Source organism: Nicotiana tabacum, chromosome 12 (genome assembly GCF_000715075.1).
Source record: "Nicotiana tabacum cultivar K326 chromosome 12, ASM71507v2, whole genome shotgun sequence".
NCBI classification, from domain to species: Eukaryota; Viridiplantae; Streptophyta; class Magnoliopsida; order Solanales; family Solanaceae; genus Nicotiana; species Nicotiana tabacum.
In genome coordinates this window covers 81,920,479-81,930,238 of record NC_134091.1, presented here as the reverse complement: position 1 = coordinate 81,930,238, position 9,760 = coordinate 81,920,479, and the positions used below count along the sequence as shown (strand labels likewise).

The 9,760-nt window shown below is 40.3% G+C and overlaps 1 non-coding gene across 1 annotated transcript; it reads right to left on the bottom strand.

The window, feature by feature from the left end:
* Window positions 1-991: 991 nt before the first annotated feature.
* LOC142167695 (small nucleolar RNA R71) lies at window positions 992-1,098 on the bottom strand. The gene has a single exon (XR_012697782.1). It is a non-coding gene; the product is annotated as a small nucleolar RNA R71 (small nucleolar RNA).
* Window positions 1,099-9,760: the final 8,662 nt, after the last annotated feature.

Below are 9,760 nucleotides of genomic sequence, written 5' to 3'. Positions count from 1 at the left end.
TCACAGTCTCACACACTATTAACTGCCCTTATATATATTATCATTGCAATTTTAGATACTATCACGGGTATTAACACAATTACTATGAATAGTATTATATTTTCTTGTCACAGTTTACTTGTTGCGTCATTTTTATAAATCTATTTTATTGCAAGTGTGGTATAATATTACTATTATCTATAAATAATAAAATTATTGTACTAATACTTTTTTGCTTTGGCACCTATCTTGTTTATCATCTATTTATTATTATTATTATTATTATTATTATTATTATTATTATTATTATTATTATTATTGTTATTATTATTATTATTATTATTATTATTATTATTATTATTATTATTATTATTATTTGTTTATTGCTATTATTATTTTAGGAACTAATTTTCTTTACTTTATGAATTTCAATTAGTTTATGACCCTTTCTTCTACAAAAGAGTTGGCAAGTTACGATCCTGAAATTGAAAGATCTCTTCGATCGTGCAGGAAAGGACAACGCCTTCTCAAACAATAGCTTGTGAAGGAATGGAGAATCAGGAGTAGAAAATATCAACCCACGCGGAGTACCACCATCAGTCCAAATAGAGGATCAGTTTGATGAAGTGGCGCCAAGGCCAGCAAACAGAATCCTAAGGGATTATGCTAGACCAGACCACTTCAGTTGTGAATCTAGTATCAAGAAGCCTCCAGTGGAAGCCAACAACTTTGAAATCAGGACCGGCCTGATTCAAACGATCCAACAATCTTGTATCTTTACTGGAGATTCAAGTAATGATCCACATAGTCATTTAATTAATTTTCTGGAACTAGTTAAAACTGCTAAGTATAATGGAGTATCCCCTGAAGCAATCAAGTTAAGGCTATTTCCTTTTTCTTTAAAGGAGATGCTAAGACTTGGTTGCGAAGTTTGCCTCAAGGATCAATTACCACATGGGACCAAATGACTCAGAAATGTTTAAATAAATACTTTTCCCCTGCTAAAACCACAAAGTTAAGGCAAGACATATCTAATTTCTTGCAGACTGACACAGAGTCAGTTTATCAAGCTTGGAAAAGGTTAAAGGCAATGTTAAGAAAATGTCCACACCACAACATTCCTGAACATATGCAGTTGTATATTTTTTATCTCGGGCTAAAACCCTCTTCCAGAAATGTGATAGATGCAGTTGCAGGAGGTTCTGTAATGGGAAAAACCACAGAGGAAGCATAGCAATTGTTGAATGAAATTTCTGAGAATGCCATCCAATGGCCATCTGAGCATGTAATTATCAAGAAGGCTGCTACAGTAAATCAGGAAGATGCTTTAAATACACTAACATAACAGATTGTTTCTTTGGTACAAAAGTTTGAATCTTTTCAGGTAAATACACAACAACCAAACCAGTCTGAAGTTTGTGACATGTGTGGAGGAAATCATCTAAACCATGAATGCCAAGCAATCCATCAAAATGATGAACAAGTCAATGTTATCGGCTACAAATCTTACCCTTCTGGAAGTCCAATGGCACATAAACATTCAAAATTTTAATGGAGCAATCCAAATAGTGCCGAGATCTCTCAAAACTTTCAGAAGCAACCTATACAGGGTTTGCCCGTATATCAGAATCAAAACCGAGGGCAATTGAATTTTAAACCTTATCAGCAAGTAGCCTCATATCAACAAAGGCCTCAACAAGCTAATCCAAGTCTTGATGACCTTATGTACAAGTACATTAAGGCCACTGATGAAAAGATGGAGAGTCAAAATTCAGCCCTAATATTTGAAAGAATTGCATGATATGGTTTTTACTGTTTTCTAGATGGTTACTCAGGATATAATCAGATACCAATTACACCAGAAGATCAAGATAAGACAACCTTCACATGCCTTCATGGAACATATGCTTACAGGAGAATGCCATTTGGTTTGTGCAACGCCCCTGCTACATTTCAGTGTTGCATGTCGGCAATTTTTGCTGACATGACTGACAAAATTTCTTGAAATTTTTATGGATGATTTTACACTCTTTGGAAAAACATATAAGGATTGTCTTAACCGCTTGACCTTAGTTCTTAAAAGATGTGAAGAAACAAACTTAGTTCTTAGTTGGAAAAAATGTCATTTTATGTTTATGGGAGGAATTGTTTTAGGACATAAAATCACTGCTAAAGGGATATAAGTTAATAAGGCTAAAATTAATCTTATAGCAGGATTACCCCCTCCCACAACTGTGAAAGGCATTAGAAGCTTTCTAGGTCATGCGAGTTTTTACAGACGATTCATAAAAGACTTCTCAAAGATTTCAAAACCGCTGACTAACCTCTTGATGAAAGATATTAAGTTTGATTTTTTAGGTGACTGTGTGAAAGCGTTTCAAACCCTTAAGGAAAAGTTATCAACTGCACCTGTAGTTGTGTCCCCTTATTGGAACCAACCTTTTAAGAGCATGTGTGATGCTAGTGATACCGTAGTTGGAGTTGTTTTGGGCCAAAGAAAGGATAAGGTTTTCCGTCCCATTTACTATGCTAGTAGGACATTGAGTGAGACTCAAGTGAATTATGCCACAACAGAAAAAGAGTTACTAGCAGTAGTGTTTGCTTTCGATAAGTTTCGCTCCTATGTGATAGGAACCAAGGTCAATATTTTTACTGATCATGCAGCTTTAAAATACCTCTTAGCTAAGAAAGATTCTCGACCGAGATTATTAAGATAGATTTTACTTCTGCAAGAATTTAACCTTGAGATAAAGGACAAAAAGGAACAGAGACCCAAGTAGCTCACCATTTGTCTAGATTAGAAAACCCTCCCCTTGAGTTTAATGAGATAAAAGAAGAATTTCCCGATGAACATATTTTTTCAATTGACACAATTGTGACTCAACCACCCTGGTTTGCATATATCGCAAACTATTTGGTTGGAAAGTGGATACCAGATTTTTCTTACCAGCAAAGGCAAAAGCTTATATCTGATACAAAATATTATCTGTGGGATGAACCTTACTTATTTAAAAATTGTGCAGATAATATCATTAGAAGGTGTGTACCTGAAGAAGAGATGAATAAAATTCTATATCACTGTTATGATGGAGCAATTGGAGGGCATTATGTAGCAAATCGAACGGCTTTTAAAGTTTTAGAAGCCGAATTCTTCTGGACCACACTCTTTAAAGATGCTCGAGCATATGTAGCACAATGTGAAAGTTGTCAGAGAACAGGTAATATCACCAAGAGAGATGAGATGCCACTACAATCAATACAGGTATGTGAAATATTTGATGTTTGGGGAATAGATTTTATGGGTCCTTTTCCTTCTTCTCACTCTTTTGAATATATCCTTATGGATGTGGATTACGTGTCAAGATGAGTTGAAGCCATCCCCACAAGAAAGAATGATGCTCGTACAGTATGCAATTTTCTTAGAAAAAATATTTTTACCAGATTTGGCACACCGCGATTCATCATTAGTGACCAAGGAACTCATTTTATCAATAGGCAATTTTCTGCTTTATTGTCAAAATATAATGTGACTCACAAAACAGGAACACCATATCATGCTCAAACTCAAGGGCAAGTTGAGGTTTCCAACCGCGAGTTAAAAAGAATTCTTGAAAAAACGGTTGGAATCTCAAGAAAAGACTGGCTTTAAAATTAGATGATGCATTATGGGCATACCGAACGACCTTCAAAACACCAATTGGAATATCTCCGTATAGATTAGTCTTTGGAAAAGCTTTTCATTTGCCCGTAGAATTAGAACACAAAGCTTTTTGGGCATTGAAAGCACTGAACTTTGATTTAACCTCCGCTGGTAAAAAGCGATTTAATCAGGTTAATGAATTAGAAGAACTGAGATTGGGAGCCTATGAAAATGCTAAAAGTTTCAAAGAAAAAATAAAAATATGGCATGACAAATTGATCCGACCAAAGAGTTTCAAAATTAGAGATCAGGTACTTCTTTACAATAGCGACTCAGGTTATTCCCAGGAAAATTAAAATCCAGATGGACAGGTCCTTACAATGTTATTGGTGTTACTCCATACGGGACAATTGAAATTCAGAAAAAAAAAATAGAGGAGACAAGTTTAAGGTAAATGGTCACAAGATAAAATTATACTTTGGAAGACACTTTGAGCAACATCTATCGGTTACTTTGATTGTAATGACTCGGCCGGTCGTTTCGAGAGTTGTAGTCCTGTTCCCCCTTTTTTGTTCATTTTTGTACTTTACTGTTGCTTTATGACCTGTCGGGTTAGTTGGTTCAGGTCCGAAGAGAATTCAGAGTGAATTGAGACACTTAGTCTCTTAATTGAAAGCTTAAGTTGGAAAAGTCGACCGGATGTTGACTTATATATAAATGACCTCGGATTTGAATTTTGATGGTTTCGTTAGCTCCGTTGGGTGATTCTAGACTTCGGAGCATGTCCAGATTGTGATTTGGAGGTCGGGAGTAGAATTAGGCTTGAAATGTCGAAAGTTAAAATTTTGAAAAGTTTGACTGGCAGTGGACTTTTTGATAACGGGGTCGGATTTCGATTCCGAAAGTTGTAGTAGGTTTGTGGGGTCAGTTGTGACTTGTGTGCAAAATTTGAGACCAATCGGACGTGATTTAATAGGTTTCGGCGTCGTTTGTAGAATTTAGAAATTTCAAAATTCATTAGGCTTGAATCCGTGTGTAATTCATGTTTTTGATGTTATTTGAGGTGGTTTGAGAATTCGACTAAGTTCGTATTGGGATATAAGACTTGTTGGTATGTTCGGTTAAGGTCCCGGGGGGCCTCGGGTCGATTTCGGGTGGCTAACGGATCAAGTTTTGAAGTTGTAGGCTTGTTGAAGGTTTTCAAATGCTGGTGTAATCGCACATGCGGAGTGGGAACCGCAGATGCATGCCTGCAGAAGTGGGAGGTAAGCCACAAAAGCGTCCAAGGGGGTGAAGCAGCAGAAGATCATAGGTGCGATGGTGTTCCCGCATCTGCGCGACCGCAGATGCGGTAGAAGGGCCGCAGAAACGGATTTGGCCTTGAAGCTTGACTCCGCAGAAGCGGAGATTTGTCTCGCAGAAGCGAGTGCACTGGTGTGGAAAAATGGGGTGCAGGTGTAGAGTTTGGCGCAGAAGCGGGCTATGAGGGTGCACCTACGAGACCGCAGAAGCGGCCAAGTTGCCGCAGGTACGGAAGGCCTGGGCAGAGTCTATAAATGCGAGACTTCGCGATTTTGGCTTCATTTCATCATTTTGAGCTCGGATGTTGGAGGTTTTGAGAGGTATTTTCTAGTGGAATTCTTGAGGTAAGATCCTTGTGTCCATTTTTCTTCAATAATTATGTTTCCCCACTGATTTTCCACCTAGATGGTGTGTTTTTGAGGTGTAATTTGGAGGTTTGAGGCTAGGGATTTAGAGAATAAACTTTGGCGATTTGAATGACCATTTGGTGCCGGATTTTGGTAAATTTGGTATGGTTAGACCCGTGAGTGAATGGGCTTTCAGATTTTATGACTTTTGTTGGATTTCGAGAAGTGGGCCCGGGGCCCGGGTTTGGGCCAATTTCGGATTTTGGCTATAATTTCGTATTTTTCTTGTGGAATTGATTTATTTAGCCTATATTGATTGTATTGTACTGCTTTTGGCTAGATTCGGGATGTTTGGAGACCGATTTGAGGGGCAAGGGAATTTTGGAGTAGAGTTTACCTCGGATTGAGGTAAGTAACACTTTCAAACTTGGTTCTGAGGGTTCGAAACCCCGAATTATGTGTTATATGATTGGTATAGAGGTGACGCACATGCCAAGTGACGGGTGTGTGGGCGTGCACCATGAGAATTGTGACCTGGATGATTCCATGGCACCATATAGTGATTCTATATTGATGATATCCATGTTTTCATCATGTGATAATGTAATTGAGCTATCAATCATGCTAGATATCATGTTTAGGTTTTGTGCCGGTACTGTTGGGACCCATAGTGGTCGTTTCTTGCTGTCATCTTACTGATTTCATTGATATTACGTACTCAATCATATTCATTCATTTCATATCATATCTCAGTCTCGGTTGTTATTTATTGATACATCATATCATTGTTTCGGGCTAGTTTTCATGACATTGTGAGCTCGTGAGTGAGACTGGAAAGGTTGATGACTGAGTGAGGCTGAGATCCTGATTATGAGTGACAATTATGGGATCGGGCTGCACGTCGCAACGATTATACTGCTTTATGATAGTGCTTGGGCTGAAGGAGCCCTCCGGAGTCTGCAAACACCCCCAATGAGCGCGGTTGATATTATTGAGAGATGGATCTTCCCTGGACATGGATCTTGTCTGAAACATTTTATACCTGGAGATGGATCTTCTCTACAGGCTGGATTTTCCCTACTCGATACTGGGTGACTGATGGTCAGTGATGTATGTATTTTGGGATGGATCTTCCCTGGGCCGTTTGGGCCATATATAGTACCGAGTGATTGAGCATTGAGAGTGTGAGCACATGAGGCTGTCAGCATGGTGCATCACATACAGCATGTGCATTGGCATGCTAGAAGTAGAGGAGTTATGTTTTTCATAACATTCAGATTTGATCCATTTTACTGTTTTAAGATATCTATCAAACTTGAAAGCATGTCTATATTTCTGTACTGTTATTTTTTGTATTGAACTGTGCCGGTTGAGTTCGTCACTACTTTCAGCCCACAGTTTAGGTTTGTTACTTACTGAGTTGGTTGTACTCACGCTATACCTTGCACCTCGTGTGCAGATCCAGGTACTTCCGGTTACGGCGGCTGCTGAGTGAGGAGTCGAGATCTTGGAGATTATCGAGGTAGCTGCATGGCGTTCGCAAGCCTTGACTCTCCTTCATTTTCTTTATCTGTATTTCAGTTCTTATTCCTCAGACATTGTAGTAGACTGTATCCTTGTATAGATGCTCATGTACTCGGTGACACACCAATTTTTGGGAGAGATATGTATTGCGTTGTGGTTTATTTCGGTTTTTAAATTGTTTCTTAAATATTAACGGCTTTCGTTTTATTTTTCAAAGTTTTTACTTGGCGATCTGGTTGAGTAGTTGGCTTGCCTAGTACCACGATAGGCGTCATCTCGACGGTTGGTTTTGGAGTCGTGACAAGTTGGTATCAGAGCCTAGGTTACATAGGTCTCACGAGTCATGAGCAGGTTTAGTAGAGTCTTGTGGATTGGTACAGAGACATTTGTACTTATCTTCGAGAGGCTGCCGAACCCTTAGGAAATTTCACATTCTTATATTCTTGTCGTGCGGATTGTTGGTTCGGGTAACTAAATTTGTGTTATTCTATTCTCTCACAGATGGTGAGGACACGTACTACTGGGCAGGATGCACAACCACCAGTACCACCAGCTAGGGCCGCGAGAGGCCGAGGTCGTGGTTGAGGCCGCGGTAGGGGCAGAGGTGCAGCTCGCACAGCAACTAGGGCAGCACCTGCAGATACACCAGTTGCCTCAGTTCAGGAGTAGGTTCCGATTGTGGATGAGCCTGTGGGGCCAGCTCAGGCACCACCTGTGCCCATTGTGATTTCAGGCCTTCAGGAGGCCTTAGCTCAAATTCTGACAGTTTGCACTGGCCTTGCTTAGGTGGTTTTGTCTCAGGCCGCACTTGCCCCTTCTTAGGCTGGGGGAGGTACTCTCATACCCCTGTTGTTCGTGCCAAAATTGGAAAAAAATGGATGTGCTCTGCCGTCAATATGTGGGCCCGCAAACCTGTTTTGCGGTCGCAAAATTCACCGCAGAATGGTTCTGTGGTCGCATAATGCGCCGCAGAACCTCTCTCCAAAAAAGTCTAAGGATGATTATGCGACCAAAGTGCGGCCCACGAAACGGTTATGCGGTCGCATAATGCCCGCGAAATTGAGACATCAAAATGCCCCAGAAATCTGCCCCACTCTGCGACCAGTCTGCGGTCCATAGAATGGTTCTGCGGCCGCAGAATGGGCCGCAGAAATGCATACTTCTACCCAAAATTTCCTTCAACTCCCAGCACAATGTTCAATCCAAAAAGTCCGAACCACTGCACACAAGCTCGCCGTGATGAATTTTTACTATTATTAACCTCTACGCCTATCTTGGCATCACGGAATATCTTCTGTTCATGGGTCTGAGAAAATGCATAATTGATAAAGTTTATCCGAAGACATATTGATCTTATAACATTCCTTGAAATATTATTGACTTACTTCTTATGAATTTCATTTATTTATACATGTACATTGACCCATGACCAGATGGCATTATATACGCGCATATTATATGTATATGGGATATGGTAAAGGTTACGACATTATATACGCACCACCACCTGATCAGTTAGTATACGTTGATGATTTCGCCTACAGAGGCCGAGATGATATGATGGGATGCCCTCAGAGGCTTGATGATGTTATGTACACATATACCTATGCCTGATATGACATTTATATGAACATGCATGACTTTATAAATATTTTAGGATTCACAAAGTTATTTAGACTTACAGGCGGCTTCCTTTACTCCATGTTTCTTTTATGTCTTTTATGTACTGATTTTCATGCCTTACATACTCGGTACATTATTCGTACTGACGCCCCTATTTTCTGGGGCATACATTTCATGCCGCAGGTGCAGGTAGACAGGCTGACGGTCCCCCTTTTTAGGATCCTTGATCAGCGAGAGTTGGTGTGCTCCACTTGATCCAGAGCCGTTATTAGTTTTGGTACGCTATTTTTGTATGTAGATATGGACACAACGGGGCCCAGTGTCATTCTTCATATAGTTGTACACTCTATTAGAGGTCTGAAGACAATCATGTATAGTTGGACAGTATGTATATGTATATATGTCTTTTGGATATGTTTTCCTCACGTGTGTTATTCACGTGATTCAGCAGTTTAATGACAGGTGTTATTCATGACCAACATTTAATTCATGTTTATATCTTAGACGCATGCTTAGGGGTGTTCGACAGGTAGGACTCGGGCACTCGTCATGGCCCATCGGTTTGGGTCCTGACAAAAGTAGTATCAGAGCAGTTCTGTCCTAGGGTTGTCTACAGACCGTGTCCAGTAGAGTCTTGTTTATGTGTGTGTTATGCACCACATTTATAAATAGGAGGCTACCGGACATGTAGGATGTTATCCTCCTTTCTTATCTTAAATCGTGCGATATAAGGATTTAATTCCCTAACGATATGTTATGTTTTCAGCGATGCCTAAGAAGGCTACAACCACCCAGAAGGGCAAGTGGGTAGCTGATGAGACTACTAGTCAAGCGCCACGGGTTACTAGGGCTCAGGGAGAGTCTCATAGTGAGATTCCATCTCAGACTTCACATACCCCGCCCTCTCTAGAGGAGCTCCGAGGGGCACCAGCTCCAGCGCCTGCCCCTATACAACCAGCTCCTCAGCCAGATGCACCAGGACAGGAGATGAGAGATGCTAGTCAGCTATTGACTCGATTAGTAGCCGCACAATCTCAGCATCAGGAAGTAGGTATTGGTCATGCAGATAGAGCCATTAGTGCAAGGGTTCGTGATTTCATTAATTTGGACCCTCCGGTATTTACTGGAGCAGATCCAAACAATGTCCCTCAGGTATTTATTGATAGGATGCAGAGGACCTTGAGGGTAATGAAGGCCACTGCAACTGAGTCAGTTGAGCTAGCTTCCTATAGACTTCAGGATGTTGCAGTTAATTGGTACAAGTCTTGGGATTTGTCCAGAGGTGATGATGCCCCTCTAGCGGTATGGAAAGAGTTTACAGAGGCTTTTCTTCATCATTATCTGC